The 24,563-nt window shown below is 38.0% G+C and overlaps 1 protein-coding gene across 1 annotated transcript in view; it reads right to left on the bottom strand.

Annotated features, from left to right (window-relative positions):
* LOC129775954 (TATA-binding protein-associated factor 172) overlaps positions 1-23,101 on the bottom strand; it is a 45,534-nt gene extending 22,433 nt beyond the window's left edge. Inside the window, exon 1 of the mRNA XM_055781251.1 lies at positions 22,684-23,101. The gene's annotated coding sequence lies outside the window, so the exon portion shown is untranslated. The remainder of the gene's footprint in view (positions 1-22,683) is intronic.
* Positions 23,102-24,563: the final 1,462 nt, after the last annotated feature.

Raw genomic sequence — 24,563 nt, 5'->3', positions numbered from 1 at the left:
ATGTTGCGACTAGTGCTAGCCACTAGACCTACTCAGCTTCCCGGAAAATGAGTACGTGACGATCTCGCCTGTAATTGATCGAACCTCCGAGTCCCCGAGAAATTCATCTCTCGTCTTTTAGAATTTCAAAAAACTATGAACAATGAATGCGACGGTTCCAATTATTCTCTCGTCCTGAATAAAAATTGATATTGTAGAGATGCATTCCACGTTCTTACTGCTAGCTCGCTACTGCATGGCTTCTTGTGCCCGCGTTCTTTTCGTCGAAATCTGTAGGGCCTCGGCGCCGGTGTACCGGCGCCGTGGCGGGTAGGTGCCATACAAATGAAACACAAATTTCTGCATTACTCGAGAATTAATCAGGCATTGAAACCAAATTAGATATCTGAAGGTTTTAGGGTGCAACAAAATTGTTTTACGGATACTTCTTCCCCCTCTCTTATGGGGGGGACTGCCATGCAAATGGAACACGAATGTTCATATTACTCGAGAACTAATCCAGTAAATGAAACCAAATTAGGTATATTGAGATTATTCCATGTAACGGAGAAACATGTTATTTGCAAGCGGTTGAAAAATTCTGCAAGTGGAACGAGAATTATGTCTGAAAATAATGATGAGTTTTGGTAGAAGTACTAGCATTTTTTTAGTAAAAGGTAAATTCAACGGGGTCGATTAAAAGATTAATCAATGAACAATTCTGCGATTGGAGTCATGAACTTGCGCTTAGTGAAAAAACGTGAATGTTGAAGGTATTGATAACAAAAACAAATTTTGGGCGGGACAAAGTTAAAAAGTAATATGGGACAACTAAAAGTAACATGGGACAACTATGCGTAGAACGACAGTAGTGCTGTCTCGAAAAAAAATCATCAAAAATCGACTCTCTAGGATTTTGTTGTTTTCTCCGAACAGTAAGCAGAACGTATAGAACAGAGTGCCAATGAACATGGTCATCTCGATTTTTCACACGGAACATCCTACAAAATGTTGATTCGCACGATAAAATGACCTATGCAAAAATTCAGCCCAATCGAACTTCATTTACTAGTTTCGCCAAGACGTCATAGTTTGAGTTTTTTGAAAACCAAAAAATCACACATAGAGTACAAGAAATTGGGATTCACATAATAAAATTTGATGCTTAATGTTTTAAAACTGCATGAAACGTCGTTTACTTTTATCTCGAAAATGTGAAATTTTTGAAAAAAATAATCTCCGAGATAAAAGTAAATCTTGACGTTTCATGCAATTTTAAGACATTTGGCACTATTAAAAAAAAATAAAAAATTACAAAAACCGTTTGTATTTTTATGTTATCTCTTGTAATGACTTTTATCCATTGATCAAGGTATTGAAGTCTATTTTCTTCAAAAGTGTTGAAATATTAAAATTCTCTATGTGGTATACCTATCTCTACAAATATGCGTCAATTTGACCCGATCGTATTGTAGACAAGATTTTGAGCAAACATGCAGACATCACATCAATGATAAATAGGAATGTACCGACAATACTTCGACAAAATTTTTATTCATACTATTTCGACAAAAGCTCTTCTTTATTATCTGAATACGTCTAGAAGACAAAATATAATTTTGCAAAATATAGTTAGCATTTATGCGTATTAGCATTTGGGCTCTGAAGGAGATGAAAATAAGGTGATTCAAAAGGTATTACGGAATCGTTCAAAAATTAGGATGCATTATTTGTGACGTCAATATTTGTGTTTATATTCAATTGCCTTCCATGTGAAAACGCTTTTTTTTTGGGAAGTTTCTTATCAATTAAAAACAAATCTTTTCGTGGAGTTCCCAAAGAATATGCGTATAATGTGACAGTGAGCAGTGGATATTTGTGAAATTATGTCGGATAAGATGAGTAAGTCATATTTTTGTGTGTAATTTTCACCCTCTCACCTTCATAGAAACAAAAAAAAATTCGTTATTTTCGCGATGATATATTTTGAAGGCTCCCAGTACCGGTGTATGAGATTTGCGAAAAATATCAATTAAGCAACATTTTATTGAAAATTCTGCTATTTCCGAGGACTAAGAATACGACTGTTCTCTGGGCGTTTTTGCTCCTTGAATTATGGAAGTAAATCACAATACAATTATTATCTATTAAAAAAAACAATCAGTTACAAGATTTCATTTTGGCTCATAACATCAGCAAATTGTGAGTTATTCAAACATTGTTTTGTTTCTTTTATATACATTCCATATTGAAGGCAAATAACGACACCATATTTTGTTTACCAATCCAAATATACTCTGCCTACTGCTCTACATCATATGTAAGATAAATGATTTTGGTTTGTCCAGTCGAAGATATGATCATGGTATGTCCACTGTTTTGAATGCTCTAATTCAGCACACCTTTGTCAAATCAGATATTCGAATGTTCCAAAACATATAAATAAAATAGTCTTTTCCATGATTGACAGTACTTTTATAGTATATTTTTACGGATTCACATGATAAAATACATTTTCTATTGATGTCAATGGGCCCCTCAGTTGAGCTTAGTTTTAATCAATATCCAGATGATTATTTGGCACGCATTCAGAACTTTTCTAGATTATAACACTCACAAATATTGTAAACATCATGCTTGCACACCATTTGAATAAAATTTTCAAGCTAAGCCGTTAAATTAACGCATTTCGATGACCTCAATTCTGATCATGAGTTGTCCAATTAATTGATGTTGTTTTGTCCACATGATTTCTATGGCAACCGCTTGGCGCGCTGCAGTTTGTTTATTGTGTGGCAAAAATATAATCTCTCTGTGTTTAGTGTGTTGAGGTGAACACTTTTCAAATGCCCAAGAAAAGGCAATATTCTGAAAAAAGCTTAAATTATGAATGGATCAATATGATGACAGTAAACTCAAGCAATAATAACTGCAATATCTACTGAAAGTTCGTATTTTTCATTCAAAAATGGTGGACAAACTGGACAAACCATGATCATTTTTTGGACAATCCATGATCAGAGGTGGTCATACCATGATCCAGGGTGGCCAGCGAATTTCTTAAATCAAATTCCCGGTTTTCCCGGTTAAAAATTGATGATATTCCCGGTTTTAAAAATCGCAGTGATAAATAAGTTCAACATTGTTTATTTACTAAAAAAAAATACATTTTTGTTGTGGTTTTGTCTGTATGCCAATGGTATGAAAACTTTCCATGATTTTTCCTCTGCACAAATGTAGAATCATTAAATGAGAACCGGACCTGAAACAAAATGCAGGGTATTACAAAAATAAAATGCAAAATAGTAAAAAAAAAATGTAATGTAAATGAACTGAGATATATAAAACTTTACCTTATTAACTTATTCTGTCAAATCTTTAATCTGTTCGTCAATAATCGCTGCCTCCTTTTCAGTATCGGCCAGCAACCTTGCTTTTTTCGCAGTTAGCTCTTTAACTCGGTCATCCATTTCTCGCTTCTTCGCCTTTTTCGTGTCTTCTCTGCTCCTTCCCGACGCTTCGCTTCCAACGCGTCTTTGTATCGTGCATAGGCGTTACGGGCACTCAAAATAAGGCTTTTGTCGATGCATACTATGGTTACACCGCCAGCCACGCTGACTGCATCATACACGGTCTTCTGTGCTACTAAGCTTTCATCTAATAAGTTTTCCCATAGGCATTCTTTATTAATAGAGAAGCCTCTTTCGAGTGCCGCATTCCCATGTGACAAAATTAAAACTTTTTTGATGAAAGTTTCCAGATTTGGTAAATCTTTGCCGCAGCTTGAAATCACATGCCACCAAAAGTTATCTAGTCGGTCATCTACCCGCCATGCAGATAGCAACGGCTTAAAAGATTTTGTTTCGGAGAGGACATCAAACTCATTTTTTATCTTCTCAGCAGTAAATCCAGTCAAATGGTTTTTCTGGACGAAGGCATCAAGGCAATATTCTAGTCGCTTTTTGGAAACATCCATTGAACTCAATACAACACTGGGACTGAGGCACGAAACATATCTGGTCAGTGGGTACGATAATGGTGAACGATTGAACATCTTCTTGAGAAATCCAACGTAGTAAGAACGACATTCCATGCGCAAAAACAGAAGATCCTTGTCAGGAATTTTTCCTTTCGCAAACTCGTTCTTAATAGCAGCCTTGGCAGCAAATCCTAGATCCATTTTTGCCGCAGGTAACAAGTTGTCTTCAGTCAGTGGAACTTCAATCAGCGAGTTAGTTTTTACGTTGAGGCATTCCGCTTTTAGACATTTTTGCATGACAGGTTTAATCAAACAAATGAGTTCTTCGAACAAAAGCGGTGCCATTGGTTTGTCCGATTGGAAAGCGGTTGAGAAGGGTTCAATAGCTGATGCTGCTTGAATGAAAAAGCTCAGCTTAGTTTCAAACAAACGATCGATTGTCAATACAGAAAAAATGATTAGACTCGTAAACAGCTGGAAAGCTTCGTTTGTAGTTCGGATTCGATTCTTTCATACGTTTTTCCTGCTGAGTTTTCACAGCTTTAATGTATCTACGTAAGCCGGGCAGCATTTTCAAGGCACGTTCAGCCACACTCCGGTTTTCCACCCACCGCACACCGCAGTATTTTAGGGGTAGGATGCTTGTCTTTGCTACCGCTGCAAAATCTGAACGGAATGTCCTTCAGAACACAGTAGAGTGATATCAGAAAGCCCTGAATGTTCCACTTAGTATCTTTCATTCCGGCCTTGAACGAGTTGTGCACTACGTGCAAGCCACAAATTCCAAGATTCAAAATTTGCTTAGAATTTTGCTGCTGAATATCAGCTGAAAGATCATGGAACAACTTCCAATTAACATGTGGGCCGTCCATGGACATTTGGGTTGTTTTCAGCAGTATGGATGGCTCAGTTTTGAAACAACTTTTCAGTGCACTGAGGAGATCCACCGCTCTTGTAGAAGACAAGAAAGCTGAACCAACGTATCGCGTGTCCACCTGATTGGATTCCTTGTTCCAAAACCGAACACAAATGTCCATCTGCTGCTTCTGTGAGACTTTATTCAACGTTTCATCAAACCCGAGTACTATTTCTTCGACATCTAGTAGAGTTTTCAGCAACTTCTTGGTGAAATATGGTGCCAATCCGTAGTTTACTAGATAGCCTACCTTGGTTCTTCCGAGGGTTACCTTTTCCGCAATAACGCTGTCCGGAAACATTAATTTGAATAGCGCAGCGCATTCTCCGGCACCGCGTAATGAAATGTGCTTGTAAACGCATGCCATAGTCCACAGTATCTCAGCTGACGTTACTTGTTCCGAGACTAAGAGTTTAGACATAACGGCTTCAGTAGTCCGGGATGACTGCTCAGCAATCGGAGCCGGCGCACTGGAGGAATTGCTAGGCGCAGGATGAAGTATGGCACGTCCGTCTTTTTCAATAGATTCTTTCCGTTTGTTATCTAGAAATAAATTTCATTTAATTATTAAACATAAATATTTATTGATTATACATTAATTATACCTTTTTTGCCAGAAAAATTAATAGGCAAATTAGTTCTGCGAATCACAATCTGCTGCTGGTGGGTTTTCGACTTCTCATGGCTGAGCAATGCACCACGGCCCATAAAATCAATTTTGAAAGATTTATTGCACCATGTGCAACGAGCACATTTCGGGTCTTTCGGATCCGCTGCGGACCACGGAAACTGTTCGTTATAGCGTGTAGAAAATTTGGTTGACATTTCTCAAAAATTTCCAAAAATTATCTCGAGCAAACTTAACACAACTGAATCACTGAACGAACCTCTTGAAATGAATGGAAAATCAAAATGGCCACAAATCGATGCTAGTCAGTGCATCAGTATATAACGCCAATCCAGTACATAACTATAAAACGCACACAGACAAGATTACATCAAATGCCAACCTTGTGAAGTGAGTTGGTATGAATGTTTTGACGTTAGATTGGCGCTCACAATGAATCAGCTGCGTAGCGCGATGCGAATGAATGGAAAGGTCAAATGAGAGAAAAACAAAACATCCATTCATTTCAATGAGTTGACACCATTATCTGCTCCGTCGCTTCAAGTATTTGTGAGATGAGAGAAAGCGTATAACGCCTTGAACTAATACAACTGATTCCATGTACAGAGCAAACGAAAAACACAGTACAATACTGATTTTAAATATAGACGCGAGTGTTTGATTCCAACATTATAAAATTCCCGGTTTACTTATGAAATTCCCGGTTTTCCCGGGTCATTTCCAAATTCCCGGTTTTTCCCGGTTTTCCAGGTTTTCCCGGTTCGCTGGCCACCCTGATGATCATAATTTCTTTGAGGAAAATTGTTTGAAAACATAAAAATTTGAATAATCCCAACGCCTTATGGTGGTAATAGCAACTAGATACTTGGGTCTTTTCAGCAAACCCAAACTCGTATCGATTATATGTGATTTTTATGAAGGAAAATCGATTTGCATTTACTAGTTGCGTAAAAACACACTAAATTGGACAAACCAAGATCATTTAACCTACCTCATTGATTCGATTGTAACCAAAATCAATGATATAAAAAACATGATAGAACATATAAAGAGTTGTACTGAAAAAGAAACACATTTTATTTTGAAAGGAGCATACCACGAAGGACAATGCAAAACATACCCAAGAAACAATAACATATTACAATGAAACAAAGTTTGGGGTCGACTTAGTAGACCAAATGGCTCGCAAATATACCACCAAACCAGCATTTTTTTTTTGTTTTTCAACATTTTACATTTAGCGGCAATAAACGCATGGATCAGAGTGTACCGGGTCAAAATTATCCAGAAACGATTTTCTATTTCAGTTGGCCCAAGAACTTGTTGAATCGTCTTCTAGTACTTCGGAAGAACGCAAGATTTGCCAAATTGGCCTTTGCAAATGTAACAGAAGCAATAACACCTGTAAAATATGTGAACAGGTTGCTTGGGAGAAGTGTATAAAAAAGTGTGTGTGGAAGGAGGAAGGAGGTGCGCGAAATAAATGAAATTATGTAAAATAAAATTATTGAATAATATAAACTTTCCATAAATATATAGCTCATATTTTAATTTTTACTATATGATTACTATATGCTTACTATATGATTACTTCAATTATTGTTTTATGTATTCGGCTACGCGACAAATTGACGCGTGTTCGTAGAGGTAGGTATATAAGAAACTTCCGTAAATCTAGTGTTAAACCCCGATTTCTTGTAGTAGGGTTATTTTAGGGTTTTCAAAAAATACCAACCCATGTAACACTAGAAAATAAATTTCAATTGAGCTGAAATTTTTGCATAGGGTATTTTTCGCGGGAAGCAACATTTTGCAGGATGTCCCGTTCTAAAAATCGAGATGATCATTTTCATTGGCACTGTACTGTACAGATCATGCGGATGTTTTTTGAATGACCCAAAAAATTAATATTTTCAATCATTGTTTTAAAAATTTCTATAACTCACTAGTCAACTCATTGACCGGCATACGCGTAAAGCGACGCAATGAATGGATTAGAAGAAAAAATACGAGAGTAAAGCGAAATAATGCGTCTGTTTTGTTTGCGAGTGAGCCATTAACTCATGAGCTCAGTTAGTTACGTAGAAACACAAATTAATCAATGCTTCCTAAACATGAATTATGTCATATCAGCGAGGACCTTCAATTGTTTTGGAATCCCCTTATTCCATCAATACTCCTTCATACGGTTTCATGGTCTATTGAAGATTCGGCAAACAAAAAAGAATAATGCATATATTGAGCTGATCATTCATTAAAAAATTATACTTCATTTTGAAAATGTCATCTATATCTGAGTATCACGAACACCACATCGCACGCTGAACAATTAAACGGAGTAAATGAGCGTGTAATAAAGCCATAACACCAAAGAGCCAAAGTTTCACACTAAAGCACTTCCAAAATGTGTACCATATACTCATCCATCTGCATCAATCTGCTCTTCCACAGCTTCCGCTCGAAACCGTTGTTCAAAATCTCAACCTGCCGTTTCGCCACATTGCCGACAATTGCCGAACGCACCCTGGAATTATTGCACGGCACAGTCACCGTTGTGTAAACAACAACAACGACTCACAGGAAGAAAGAAGTCAACGATCAAACACACAGAATACTTTCATACGAGGCCAAACAGCCAGCTGTCGTTTTGTTCTTCCTTTTCGAATATAACCGTTTTTGTCGTCGTTTATTTTGTCTGCGCTGTTTTCTTCAGCTTTCTGTTCTCCGGCCCAAGCTGTAAACACTATGGCAGAATGAATTGGATACGTTCGAACAGTTGGCGCGTTTCTCTTCGCTTTCCCTATAACTTCGCAAAAAAAATATGTTTTTCACGCGAAGCAAAAAAAACCTATCAAAGGGTTTTATCGATTTGTGTACCGAATGTGTTCGGACAGCTTCGCGCTACTGTTTCATGTCTAGAGGTAATAAAACAAGGTACAGAACAATACCAATAGGGTGGCCATGTTGTCGAACCAAACTATATACACAGCTAGCTCCACCACCACCGCCATTAGAGAGATTGGGCACGATAAATATGTAAATTAGCGACATTCGGTGTAATTGACGGAAACCGACACGCACCAGAGTCCAACGCAAAGTGGAAAACAAAGAGTACCACCCACCACCCATCAGCAACATCCAATGCTTCAATGTTAGTAACAGGCCCTTCCCTAATCGTCGGCGTCGGTTGAAAGGTTGAAAGTTCATCAAATAAAAATTGATTAAATTAGTCGGGGAACACATTATTACGATACAACCCCGCAGTAATTAAGAGCAATGAGTTTTTAAAGAGAACTATCTCGCCAAAATGATTTATAGACACATGCTGCTTCTACTACTGCTGTTGTAATCAGATCCGGTAGGCAAACAGAAGGTTTTCTGCGATAACGCAACGCATGACATAGTATATTTGTCCAAAGGGGCGGTTTCGGCTCTGTTGAAAGTTTATCATGAACCACTCGATGTACGATGGTATGTACGTGGTATCCAAACAACAGCTCATCTATCCCCAATTTCTGTTGCTGTTGCTTGTTTCAAATCGGAAGCCAGAACGCTCGTTTAGTGCAATCGATATCGTCACGATTTAACGTGAAAGAGAGTGAATCACTACCCAGCGCGTATTTAGATTCAAATTGTGCAGTGTTTAACATTTTTCGTAGTGATTCTATCCATACACATACAGTCAGGATGGATTCTAGTAGAGCGTTCGAAACAATCGAACATCAAAAACTACACAAGATGAACATATTTTTGTGACGTTCATAATGGTACAAAGTTTTTGTTTCAAACTATTACCCATTGTTAGCAGAAACTTATCCCCATCTTTCAGACAGCATACGGATTCTGCTGTCGACTCTCAATACAAATTCGACCTAATTTTTGGCTTCTAAGTAAGAAGTAAAGTGCGTCATCAAACGAAACAGGCTATAGTCGGAAGCAGCAATATCTGGTGAATAAGACAGGTATCCTGCAGAAAGATCCATTGATGTCTTTTGGAATATTGGGAATGTTTACATTTCAATGCTCGGTTCAATTGCTTCAATTGCTGTTGTTATCGTTCCAAATTGAAGTTTTCGTTAGTTGTTGGTGATTCATGGTAGCTCAGATTAGACCTCTTGCCATGACTATGTTGGATGGAGTGTTGAAATTAGTATATGGATCACGATCGATTCTTTGTATTTTGGGTTGTCGTAATGGATTCTTGTTCTCCGTCATAATTCGATTTGCCAAAACTTACCGATTTTTTTATTCGCAAGAGAAAAAGCTGTATTCGACTTCTCTTTAAGTTTATACGGAACACATTTTTGACGTAGGACTACGTCTTCCATTAATGACACCCTTCAGAAAACAGATCACGATTTTATGAAATAAAGTTAACGTTAATAACTTTTTTAGCTTGTAACTTAGGCCTGTTTGGCCCTAGCTGTCCGCATGGACTCTCTTATAACCTCCCAGGGTCGTCTATGGTCTCGCCAGGTTATGATAAGGGAAAACACCACGTTCTTAGGTTTCCTAACAAGACGGACTTTTTATTAAAAATTCTCTCCTGCCCTATTTCCCTAGCTCCTCACTCTTTACAGGGTACTCACAAGTGTCGTGTGTCAGTGTCAGGACCCGCCGTTGATCCTTACTTGGTTGCTCGCGTTGACTCGTCTCTCCGGCGGAGATTTAGATCCGGTTCGTCACTGCGTTGTCTTCAGGCGTTCTCTTCCTCGGGATCTCAGCTCTGGTTCTCGGCTCGATCGATGATCCACCACGTCTCACCAGGAACAAACATCTGATGATTTCGATGAATCTCAGCACGAAACCGCCACACAACTTGGTGTTGATTAGTTGGACGGCTTGCGACTCCCAATTTGTGAAGGGACTTGATCGTGGGGAATTTTGTTCCATAAAATAACTTTTGGATTTGGATTTCTCTAGAATGCGTCTGGTCTTTGTGCGGTCGCTCTCGTAAGTCACGAATCGATCCCACCGGAATTCTCTCGACCCGCCAAAATCTACTCGCTCGGGTTCCTTTTACCGTCTTCAGTCGTGCCAACCTGTGCGATGTTTTTAATGTGTCGTATAATGTTGATTGTGCTGTTTACAAACCTTGATTCGTGTTGTGTATGACTATGTGCCGTCCTTTTAACCCTAGATATCTATATATAATTTTTTTTTAATCTGTCATTTTATTTTTATTAGGTTTTTATTTATTGGAATAATAAAGATATATTTTTTAAATTTTATGCGAAGGACCCTATCTAGCTGTTTTTAAATTTTGCTGTAGTGTTTTCTCTTTTTTTGTTTTAACAATAAATCTAATAAATACCGTGGGTGGAGTGAATCTCAAACCAACAACGAAAACCCAACAGGTGACTTGTCACAAGCTGCGAACGGATTTTAACGATGTGCTATTACAAATCCCATAGTCTGGTGTACAAAAATGATATACAAAAAATATAGGAGGTTGTGTCCAAGACACGACCGCATTGTTGACGTAGAACTACGCTATAGTTTAATTCAAGTTGTTTGTTTATAACTGCGAATATCATTTTATAACGCTACGAAATTTTAGAAATAACCATTTTACCCTGAATTTTTTTTCTTGTAGAATCATTTGACGATTATTGTTCGATGATTCATTCTTGTCCTCGCAGGAAAATACATACTCGAGATAAGCGCAGTTATCATCCTTAGTGGAGAAAGTTTTGCTACTGGCAAACGAAACCAAATCACATACATAATTCCAGAACGACATTTACTTTCTTGGTGACTAAACAAACGAAATAAACTCTTTCTGTTGATCTCAACAACCTCGAAAAGAGTAGCATTGCTTCATTATGATCAAGATTAGCGCAAATGCGATCCTAGTTGAAGGGAGTTTTGCAACTGGCACGCGAACCCAAATAAATTAATAACTTATTGAATAATTTGATATTGCCAAATAATTTTTTGGTGCACAACCTTAACACCTGCTTCGCCATAGCGTCAGTTCAATGCATTGATGCAATGACAAAGGCACCAACGAAGCCTTTATGATGACGGAAAATGATATTGATATTGTTTATCAACTGTTTAGAAAAAAGGCTGAATATTTGCCTCAGCAGAACTTCATTACTAAGACCCTAGCGCAAATATTTCCCTACCTATATTATTTGTCGCCACGTTCGGATCGACATGTTCACCCGCAACGCTAAATACGTTAAAACGCACGCACGTACACACACAAATATCCATATATCGATGGCTTGAAGCATTTAAATATGCACACACTTATCTCCGTTTGTGGAGAGAGTTTTGCTACCTTCATGCGAAACCAAATCACAGACTAAATTCCAGAACATTTATTTTCTTGGTGAGTTGACGATAGCCTAGCTTGATGATTCCCCACACAATTGTGTAGCTCAGAACCTCAATGCAATGGCGTCAGTTTGATGCAATTATTGCAACGCTAGAGACATCAGCGAGTCAGTAATTTAGTCGCGTCCACAGCTCAATCCGAAACCTAGACATGTGAGAACTTAAACTTCTTCAGTTCATTCGTCTCTAACTTTCGAAAAGGCCCTTGGAAAACTTTACTTTTTCCTCGTATTACTCCTCCATTCCTCACCGTCCATCTCGCCCAGCAACGATGTTGTTCAGTTGGTGTCCTCACGAAGAATGACAGGTTGCCTAAGCGAGATCCACTGTTTATACCCTAGGCAAATATTCCCCTTCCCCTTTTTCTTTTTTTCTTGTTCACGAAGACTTTAAGTCTTACGATTTCCCCTTCGTTGCTCGTCCATGAGTTGCCCGATATTGACAGCTCTGTTCGGGAAAGCATACAAATAGACAGAACAAATGTATGGAAAAACGGAAACGCTTATAGTTTTCATGAATTTTAGCCATTTACACACCATGGGATTGTAATGTATAGCATATCAAACAAATCTTAGGGAATTTCCGATTCGTTTGGTATGTAAATCGCCAAAATCCGTTCGCGGCAAAAATAATTATTAACGTTAACTTTATTTCATAAAAACATGACCTGTTTTCTGATTTGGCACCCTTTATGAAAGACGTAGTTCTACGTCAAAAAATAATGTCGTTGTTCTACGTCAACCAATCAGGTCGTGTCTTGTAAGAGAACAGAAACTCCTATTTATGAGCGAAAATAAAACTTTACTGAACATGGAAGCGGCGGAATAGGTTACGTAAGAAAGTTCCCTTAATAAAGGGTGTGTCACATCAAATTGCATCACGGAAAAAACGCTGTAGAAATTCGCCCAGTAGACCGATCCTTTTGAAAATTTTAGACAGTAAAATAAAAACTATTAAACAACTTTTGGCATTTTCTTTTTATTCATACTTCGAGCCCAAGCCCGTATGCTCGCACCTTCCTCTTTACCCCGTCCATAAGGTTCTGTACAACGTTAGGTTGTAGTTTTTTTGAACAGAAATCCATTTTCTCTTGAAGTCCGCCTCCGATTTGACAACTTTTGGGTTCTTCCGGAGGGCCTGCTTCATAATCGCCCAAAATTTCTCTATTGGGCGAAGCTCAGGCGCGTTGGGCGGGTTCATTTCCTTTGGCGCGAAGGTGACCCCGTTGGCTTCGTACCACTCCAACGCGTCCTTTGAATAGTGGCACGAAGCGAGATCCGGCCAGAAGATGGTCGGGCCCTCGTGCTGCTTCAATAGTGGTAGTAAGCGCTTCTGTAGGCACTCCTTAAGGTAAACCTGCCCGTTTACCGTCCCCGTCATCACGAAGGGGGCGCTCCGCTTTCCGCAAGAGCAGATCGCTTGCCACACCATGTACTTTTTGGCAAACTTGGATAGTTTCTGCTTGCGAATCTCCTCCGGAATGCTGAATTTGTCCTCTGCGGAGAAGAACAACAGGCCCGGCAGCTGACGAAAGTCCGCTTTGACGTAGGTTTCGTCGTCCATTACCAGGCAATGCGGCTTCGACAGCATTTCGGTGTACAGCTTCCGGGCTCGCGTCTTCCCCACCATGTTTTGCCTTTCGTCGCGGTTAGGAGCCTTCTGAACCTTGTATGTACGCAGGCCCTCCCGCTGCTTGGTCCGCTGGACGAATGAACTTGACAAATTCAGCTTATTGGCGACATCCCGGACCGAACTTCTCGGATCACGTCTAAACTGCTTAACTACGCGCTTGTGATCTTTTTCACTGACGGAGCATCCATTTTTGCCGTTCTTCACTTCCGGTCGATGGTTAGGTTCTCGAAGTATCGTTTTAGTACTCTGCTGACCGTGGATTGGACGATTCCCAGCATCTTACCGATGTCCCGATGTGACAACTCCGGATTCTCGAAATGAGTGCGCAGGATTAATTCACGACGCTCTTTTTCGTTCGACGACATTTTTTCAAATTTACGAAAAATTGACAGTGAAGCATGGCCAACGTGATCTATACACTCTTATCTGATTATAAGCGAAAGCTGAAGATATAATTCCTAAAAATCAAATTTCTACAGCGTTTTTTCCGTGATGCCATTTGATGTGACACACCCTTTACTTCATCATAATCAAATTGTACAACTTCCCAACGTATGTTCTAGCCCACTGGGAGTTTCTTCAGCCTCCCGCTGTGTTGCCAAATGGCGCATAATAAAAGGCGTAGGGATCCTTTGAATGATTGGTTAAATATTTTTTGACGTTATCGCGTTTCGCGAGTCCTGAGTTCCTACTGATAGTTCACCAAATCTTCCAACGAATCTGCAGATCATAGGATTCGCGGTTTACATACATTTTGCAGACGCGATGCGCTTCCTACATCTGTTTTAACTTTTCAAGTACAGTACGAATCGGAACAAGGGATTGTTGATGTACAACCGATCACTGTGTCCCTTGGAACATCTCCACAGTATCCTACTAGGTACACCGGTTCGTGCATCGACTTTCGCTCCGAAAAAATACAACTGTTTTACGGTTGTAATATTCTCTAAATTCGACTCAACTCCATCAGATTGCCTAGTCCAAAAATTCAAAAAAAATTTGATGACGTAAAACAGTTCGAACGGCGATGTGGAGCCGGTTTTGTAGCTATATTTGGTTGCAATCTGTCGTCGAACTCTACATTCAAGCGCGTCATGCTTATGGTTTTTATTCTACGAAGTTTGTTGATATGTCATTTGATTGAAATTACGTTTTATATCATTATCGCTATATCAGTGAAAATGATAATCAAACTGTGTTAATCAGGGAACGACTAAACAAATATTCGGCCGAGGCGCTCCAGGAATTGATGTGGTAGTTGATAAGCCTATGTCAGAAGTGTAAAAAATGTTTGAATGTGCTATATATTTTACCCTTGTTTATTAAACTTTGAGCACCCGTGGAAGACGCGTCATTCTTCTCGGCTCAGCGCTCTCCAACCAGACGAAATCGGTTAGCCAATGTGTTTACATGAGAATACACGCCACACCTACGACAAACGAAGAACGCTACGATGTCTGTGTATGTAGAGGAGAAGCTTTGTTTGGTTGATTGCCTCAGTCGATTGCGAGCAAGCAGGCGAGAATTATGCACACTTCTAGCGCCACTCACTCCCACCGACCGCTCTAAACTGCCGCTGATACGACGTAGTTATGTCCAAGAGCGGCTTAATCGATTCAATGAAAATTGGGAACAAGTGCGATAAAACATGTACATGTGTATTTTTAGTCCATTTTTAGTGTAGACGTATGAGCGGTTTCTCTATTTTCTGCGTTACATCGTTAGAAATGATAGAATAGATTTTTGATTTTTGATATATTTTTTTTACTTTTTCACTCTTTTTCATTTTGACTTTACTATATATTTATTTCATTTGTTCTCTGTTTAATCCAAAGTTCTTACAAAAGTTTGGAACTTAATTCTAGATAATGAAGTTGCATTATGAAATTCACGTTCTAGTTCAAAGTTTCGAAAACGAACGTGTTACACTTAAAGTGCAGAGACTGAATTTTTCGTGCGAGTACAGAAGGGTTTAAAATGCTTCAAAAACAGGCTATTTTAATCACACAAATCTGTATATAAGCTGGCCACTTCGGAAATCCATTTAATTGTAATTGCGAAGTGACAGGAGAATGGTTTCGCTCACTCACCAATGCATTGTGCTCTTCTCTCCCAATCTCGTTTCTATTCGGCCGTCGGACTGAACGGAGGCGTTAGCGAAAAACAAAGTATCGATAATAATATAGATTGCATGTGAATGGTTGGCTATGGATTCGACAGCGGAGAATACGACATGTTTGATATGTGGTAGAAAACATTTCATCATGTCAAAGAAACCGCATTGTTTGGTGAAAGCAGAATTTCCAATTGTCGAGGAAGAAATATTATTTGCGCTGGAAATTTTCGAGGAGGTGTCGATTTGTCATTTGAGCGTTGATAATTCTTTTCCGGCTAAACGAAGGCTTGTTTCAATAGCTCAAAAATTACTTCAAAAGTAAGCTATTGAAATTATCAACTTAATGCAGTTCAGTTGTTGAATTATAGAGATTTTAAACTATTTCAATTCATTCGTCCCTAGCCTTGAGAAAGGTCCTTGTCGACAAACTTGAGGCTAAACTCCGTTCATTATGTTATAAGAAAGGCACTCGATTCTCGACGATACTTATCCAGCAGTGTTCACCATTCAAGCACTCCACAAAAAATGAATATAACTCAATGACAATGCTTGCAGTTATGGTGATCATAATGTGTTGCCCAACACAATTACGCAAAATCAAGACACCTGGAGAAATTGCGGTAGCAGATACGTGAAAACTATTGTACTCTTGCATTTGTTGTGGTCGGAATGAGACGAACGAGATGATAGTAACCGTGATGGAGCTGAAAGAACACGACGGTTTGTGCAAACAAAGAGCACTGGGTTCGTTCAAGGTTCCTCCTAAGACCACGGTTCACTTTAATGAACTATTCAGATGAGATGTCCCTAGAACGGTGGGATACATCATATATGAGGGGCTTAGAATGGAAGGGGTGTAAGTGATTTGATCGATTTCTCTACATCGACTCTCTCTTTTGGTCATAACTTAGCTACAAATACATTCCCAGCTGTATTTGACAAAATGGAAGATAAGTCAGAGCCTCATGTATCAGATTCTATAGTAAACTTAAATTGGAAAGTTTTTTGCAGTTGAGTTATTAACTAAATAAAAAGTTTATGAAAATAAATCGATCAAGTCACTGACACCTCTTGCATTCTGAGCCCCTCATATAAGGTGAAGGGTTCGTATATAATGTTATTAATGTTGGCATTATCATGATGAACACGGCAAATGGGATAGAAATTACGAACTGAACCAAGAATATATATATATATATATATATATATATATATATATATATATATATATATATATATATATATATATAGAGAGAGAGAGAGAGAGAGAGAGAGAGAGAGAGACTGAAAGAGCTGAGGACAAATATAATAAGGCATTTTTATTGGTTTATGTATGATGTCGTTAATATTTGTATGATCAAAATAAATGCGTAGGTATTGTGATTGTAAACATGCTGTGCTATTCATAACATCATTTTTGATCGTATTTCACCAATGATGACAAATGTGTCGTAATTTACGAATGAAGCTTTACCATAGAAACTGGACATTGAGTAACAAAATCAAAATCTGGAAAGAGCATCAGTTGTGAAAAAATGTTTCATCGGAATGAATTGAAAGATCAAATAACTATACGACTTAAAAATGTAGGCACGCTTTGAATACAACATAATAATATGATTTCTAAAAAAATTTCACTTTTAGATTCGAACACACCTCGTGAAAAGCCATTCTTATTTTTGAACATACCATCTGTTGGTCGTGATATTGTAGCTAAAATTTACAAGGTAATGAAACATTAGCATCAATTAGTTTCTAGTAATCAGTTTTGACGTAGGACTACGTCTTTCGGGAACACATTGGGGTACAAATTGAAAATTGAAAATCGAAAATCGAGCACAGCTTAAAAATTGTCCAATTTCAAACGCGCATTGCTCAGTCATTTCATGTTGGATTGATGAAATTTTTGCGTCAATCGATTTCGGCACTCCATAACAATTTTTTATATTGAATAAAATAATATATGTAATGGAACTAACTATCGAACAATTGAACAACCTCAACCGTTATCCTAACGGAAGTACTCACACCTGATTGGTCGAAATTGACGACACATGCGGCGGTTCCCTGACAGAGACATCGAAACCAAGCTGCCTGGGGAAATCGGCATTGCAAATACATAAGAGTAGGAGGAGTTTTTGTTCCCACCAAAATGTGTTCCCTAACAAAGAAATCAAAACCAAGGTTCCCGGAGGAAATCTGCATTGCAAAATATGCAAATTGTGGGCATTTTTTATATTCTAGCAAATGAAATTCAAATTTGAAATTATAATGTTGGTTGCTTCGTGAAATTTTATATCAATGACCGATCGTGTATTGTGAAAAAATTAGCACAAGTGTAAGTGTGAGATTGTATATGGTAGCATTTGTGTTAAAAATGACTTGATATATGAACGATTTACTTCAATTTTCATAAATAGAAACCAAGACCAAGAAGTTCCCGCTCGAGAATTTGTCGCTCGGTTTAAGCTGTTTGTTTTGTTGTGTTCATTGTCACTCAAGAAAAGTTCATATGGCGAAAAAAGTAGGAAAAGTGAAGAAATATTCGAAAAGGTGATTTCCCATATGCTTTACATATAGTATTAGGTGTTGTTAGTCCAATTAAAATTCGCATTAGGTTGAATAAACATTCAGAAAGTAAAAATTATAAAAGAAAATTACATTTCGCATTTCATTTCGTTTTCTCTATATTGAATTAACATGTTTTTACTGATGAGAAAATTGATAATTGTGTTCGGTATTGATAATTATCTTATATTACATTGATGAGTTTTGTTTCTTTATTTCACCCATACATAACACAGGAGGCATCTCGTCTAGAGTCACAGAGGGCGGTTTTCATCTTATCTCATTCCACTTCGGCATCTTCTATCTGATACGCACGATCTAACGACTAATTATCATCCTTCTGTCATCATCACTCGGTTGTAAACACTGGTGGAGTGAAAAAACAATACCTAACAACCAAACAAAACGGCCCTTTTCAGGGCCACAAATCATTATCAAAGAGTTTAATTTTTCAAACATATCCAAAATCAACAGATAGCCTAACGGAATCCTACGTCAACCATGCGGTCGTGTCTCAGACACAACCCTCGTGTGAGTTTTTTAATTACCAATACCAAATTAATACCAAAATATTTTTTAGTGTTTACATATGTAACATTGCTCGTTGTGCTCCCGAGTGGTTAGCGTCACACCTAACATGCCGGGGGTTCAGATTCGATTTTCGTTCTGGTCGGGGGAATTTTTCGTCAAAGAAATTTCCTCCGTCTTGCACTGTGGTCACGCGTATTCTAGAGATTGTCATTCAAAATGCATTCAAGGCGTGTTATCTGGCATAGAAATTTCCAACTAAGTACTAAGAAAAATAACGCAAGTACGTTGAGACGGCCAAGTTCCTCTCGGAACGCTAGTGCCATTTAAGAAGAAGATATGTGATATTGGCAATGAAAACATCATAAATGTAGTAATTAGGATTGGGCGATCTTGAATAGATCTTTAGAAAATAGATTTTTTCCATTCCGACCTCCGATTATTGACGTGGAACTACGTCTAACCGGAGTATATGGGAGTGAAATAAAAATCTAAACATAGAACATGTTCGGGCGATTTTGAAAACACGCCGACAGAAATGGATTGCTTGCAAAAGAGAACTTTAACCTCAATTAGTGATATTTAAATATTCGCTATATTTTTCATTTACTATGTTTCACGTTTAGACTTGTTCACTTCGTGTATGGTTTCGTTCTGATGCGATGCAATGAAAATGTTCAGTACTGCAGAAAAGGATGACTTATAGTCCCGATGACGTTACTGCGTTAATGGTGCTGATGTTGCTGTTATTATTACTGCTGCTTGTGTTGGTTTATTTCTTTTTCGGTATATCGGTTGTCGAATGAAATCTAAATGAATGTGGGTGATTCGTGCGCTCGGCTGATGGAAAATATGTTTGTGTGTGGCTTCGACGGGTGTAGCAAAAAATACAAATCCCATTCTTCCGTTGAAGACGGAACAGAATATACAGGAAAAAATTAAAGATTCCGAACGCTTATAACTCGAACATTTTTTTAACAGATCGGAAAGATGTTTACATCAATTGAAAGGAAATATTTCTACACGTCTATCACAATTAATAAAATGTTATTTTCCATGAGATAAACAATTGAATAACTGTAAAATGTCAAGCGTTATCTAAACGCCCTAACTACCAAGTTTTGATTGGCCCGATTTACGGTTTCCACAACACTGACTTCAAGATCAATATGTCTGGGGGAATCCGCATTGCAAATACATGTAAGTCGGGGGTATTTTCATATCAAACGTAAACGTAAAAGGACGGTCATCAAATTTACTTGTAACGAAGAACATAATCTATTACAATCCATGAATAGACCTTACATGGCAGCTGTTCAAACTTTTTATTTATAAACCAAATATGTTGAATTCATTTACATTCGAAAATTGTTCCATTCAATCGATAATTTAATCAATACAATACAAATGCTTACTAAGACAACGGTAGTTCCACGTCAACCTTGCGGTTATATCATACATATAACCCACCCTTTTTTGGATCGATTCTTTGTACTCGAAAAATCGACAAAATCGATATTTTGCTTTCGATTTTAGAAAAACTTTTTGTGAAATTTGTTTTCCAGTGTACATCGGTTTTAATATCACCGAACAGCATCTAATAAATTTTACAAACTCAATGTTAACATTTGGATCGCTTCATTAAGTTTGCCAAAAAAATCAGTCTGATTCTTCTATGGTTACTGTGGTTTTTTATGCTGACATTTTTTATGCTGTCAGCTGAGTCCTGGGCAGACAACGAAGGAACGTTTATAAAAATATATACAGATTTGAAGCAACGAAATGAAGCTAATCTAATAGTGTTCGTCAATTTTAAAATCCGAAGTAATCCGCAACAATGTGCAAAAATTTCCTACAGAAAAGAAAAATGCAGCTCTTGGCCAATTTTTGATTTCGATTTTTCGTCTTTTTCCAGAAAATGAAAATTTGAAAAAAAAATCCTGAACATTGGGGTTTTTTTAGCGCATGATGAAAATTACGCCGATGGCTTTTGTCAAAAATTAAATAAGTAAAAAAACTTTTTAAGGGAAACGGTTTCTTTGTGAAAAACATAATAATAATACAGGCATATGATGAAACCATTAAATGCGGATAATGGAAATCCAACGTGCCCCACGTTTTTATTTTAGTCTCATCAATGACCTTGATTAGTGAAGGAAGGGATATGATAACTGCAAACTGAGGGTTTATATTTATTATCGCGGCTGCATAATTTTCACCACCAAACAATCGTCCATCAGAGCATCAAAATGTTAGGTGATTTTGCATCGCGACAGGGCCAATGCACACCGAAGCAGATACAAATGGGGTTTCAGCGTAGCGAAGATGCTATTTGTACATACGGATTATGAAGCATGCATGTACGCACACAAAGCTACCAATGGCTTGAAGCAACTAAATATATACACACTTATCTCCGCTATGCGCTCTTCTTCAAAAACACTTTCTATTATTATTTCCGGTCTCAATTAGCTTAGCTATCATCCTTGGTGGAGATAAATTTGCTACTGTCTTGCGAAACCAAATGACACACAAAATTCCTGAACAATTATTTTCTTGGTGAGCCGATGATAGCCTAGTTTGATGATTCCTCACACAATTGTGTAATTCGGAACCTTAATAGAAGGCGTCCGTTTGATGTAGTGATTTCTATGCCAGAGATATCAGCGAGTAAGTAATTTGGTCGTATCCATTGCTCAATCCGAAACGAAAACATGCGATGACGCAAAGCAAGGACGAACAAGCGATGTTCATTGCTTCGTATCTAGACCGATACTGAAAGTTTGCCTCAACGAGATCCAATATTTATGCTTTAGGCAAATATTCCCCTTCAGTGCTTAATCTTCTTCTTTTCTTTATTCACGAAGTTTAAATCATTCCCCTTCGTTGTTTGCCGATAAGTTGCTCTTTATTGACGGCACGGGTAGAGAAGCTCACAAATGAACCAAACCAAATGTATGGGAAAATGGAAATGTTTCTAGTTTTCATCAATTTGAATCATTTACAAACCAAGGGATTGTAATATATAGCATAACAAACAAATCTTAGGGAATTTCCAATTCATTTGGTATGTAAATCGCCAAAATCCGTTCGCGGCAAAAATAGTTATTGACTTTAACTTTATTTCATAAAAACGTGACCTGTTTTCTGATTTGGCACCCTCAATGAAAGACGTAGTTCTACGTCAAAAATAATTTTTACAGCTCGGTACGATGTTGATTAATATTTTAAAGCTTCAATATTTGTGAATGTGTCGAAAAATCATACGCGCGAGAGATGAGTGCAAGAATTTGAAAACACAGCTCAGGTAAAAATAAACGTATTGAATGTAATCATATCCTGTAATTTGTGCAAATTTTCTAATCTTCGTGCAATTGAATAAAAATTATTCTAATCAGCTTAGTTCATGGACACGTGTTCAAACAAATACAAAACACGCAAGCCAAACGTAAACAAACCACACCCGGCGTACTTCGCAGACCGGCGGCTGTAAATGATACTAAACAGCCGCCAGCTTGTATTGACGGTGCCGAGCACTGCCGATTCGTCGCAAATGAGTGTGGGTAAATAAAGCGCTGACATAAATGCCCGTAAAATGACGTTCGCACTGTGATGTTGGAAGTTTTAATACATCGCTGCGCTCATTGGAACAAATATGCGGAAAGTTGTATGCTTACTATGAACGATTTTCTCTTCAGCGCCCATAGAACAGAATCAGGTCAGCTTGGGCCAAGCCTTTGCTTTGCAAGGATAGCCATTTCGCGAAAATTCGCGCTATCCCAACGATTCTCGAGTTCTATATTTAACCCACTTTAGGAGCAATGAAATAGCAAGAGGAACGCTGAGCTAAATAGACACATCCCCAACACTCTGAAACGTATACGCACAATATAAATATTGATGCAGAATTATATGGAGAAATACAGAGGCTAAAACATGCACACGCACTCGTAATCTCCATTGGTAGACGGACGTCGAGGTCAGAAACGTACCTGCTCTAGGATCAAATATAACTCGGTATCCGCTAGTTGCTTCCATCGGTACGTAAGTCGTTTTCCAAAAATATTCCGCCACTCAGGAAGGATCAATTTTCACCATTCCCAAACACCGACCAAACCATTCCAGCAAAACAAAGCAATTCAGTCTGCATTCGCTCTGCTGGTCGAGCCAATTTCGTTCCACTTCCGGTGCAGTTTTAGCTTTATTCTCGGTCTTCCACGGTTCACTTGATCAGTGCCACCCCACCTCACTTCCACTAGCTTGATGATAAGAGGAGCTAGATCCACAATAGCACTTGCATTAGCACAACGGGTAAAACACAACACTGGTATCACTACTGCACAACCTAAAGGAAGAATCGATTTTTCAGAGAAATCCTTCATCGTCGAAGTTCAAATTTATACTGTTCGCCATTCCACAACGGCAAGTTAATTTCTTTCATATTTTGCCTGCGTAGTGGTGCGACTGAGTATCTGTATGCGTGAACTGTCAAACGAGCTTCTGACATCCAACGTGAGCATTTTTCGTGAAATTTTAATTTCGTCTTGCAAATGTTCAAAAATGATTCCCTCATTCTCGAAACTATTGAATTCGGTACCATAATTATCCAGATTATTTGTTTCATAAACGATACAGTCGTCGTTTCAACTCCAACAGCAAAATAACAGGTTTAGTTATTAGTGCCAGAAACAGCTGATCGCGAATGCATCCATTTCATGTCTCAGATCAAAGTACATAGAATAGAAGGTAAGGGATATCTCCTGTGTATACACACGGAGAGCGCATGTGTTACACACACAACGAAGTTAGTAATAACAAATCCTCAATTAGTTCGAAGTACTGAAGTTTTTTCAATATTTCTCGATTTTAAAAGTTCCAAAAATCCTGAAAAGAGACAAAATCGTAAGTCGTGCCGACGGTAAACACGATAATATACCGCTTTTTCAGTGCAAGTAAGTTTTTATATGGTTTTTTATCGATTTCATACTGGACAGGTTTTGTTTACTTCAGCGAAATGTTGAAGTACCACGTCCCGCGATGCCGGAACAGAATAATTTCGAATGAGATAAACTAATCGGAGACGTTTTCAGTTATCCCATGCATTCGCTCCATGGCTCGGGAACGGGAACGACACTGCTTCGATATAACCTCTCAACACATTTGTTTATCGGATTGCATTATTTTTATAGTACAGGTGCGATAATTTTACAGTTTTAAATTTTAAAATAATTAAGTAAACTGCTATTTCATCATTTCGAAACATTTTTGGAGACAGTTCTTGTATTATAATTTGAAAAATTAAAAAATGTTTAAATTTATTATATGGATTCGATCTATGGTTTATTACTATTTCTTGCTTTTTTCCTTTGCCTACCACACTTGAACAAAGCAGGGAGTAGACTACCTTCTTATTCCACGTACTTTGGTCTCAGATTTCATGATGACACACCAATGAGTACATATGAGGTGGAGCAGCAGGTAGAGTATTTTTGAGATGGTAGACTAAATATAGTGTTGTCATTATTTGCATTGAATATGGAATATATATATGGAAGAAACGAAACAATATTTATGGACGAACCCTGTCTGGAAGCTCGGAAAATTATGAATTTTTGTGGATGTTACGAATAAAGTGAAGTGTTCATGTATTTTGGTTATTGTTTGAGGTATATTTTAAGATGTATTTTCCATTTTTTGAGTGCACGAATAATGATTATGGCGCTGTTGACAGCTGGTTGCGTTGATGCTGTCGGAAAATCGGTACCTTGCTGATGGTATCGGTTCTGAAGCAACGGGGTGTCGTAGAACAAATCCCAATTAATATTTTGAAACTTTTGGACAATACCTAAAGCGTTACATAGCGGGTTTTTGA

This window comes from Toxorhynchites rutilus, chromosome 3 (assembly GCF_029784135.1).
Source record: "Toxorhynchites rutilus septentrionalis strain SRP chromosome 3, ASM2978413v1, whole genome shotgun sequence".
Lineage (NCBI taxonomy): Eukaryota > Metazoa > Arthropoda > Insecta > Diptera > Culicidae > Toxorhynchites > Toxorhynchites rutilus.
The sequence above is the reverse complement of the archived record's forward strand: the minus strand, read 5'-3'. Positions and strand labels throughout refer to the sequence as shown.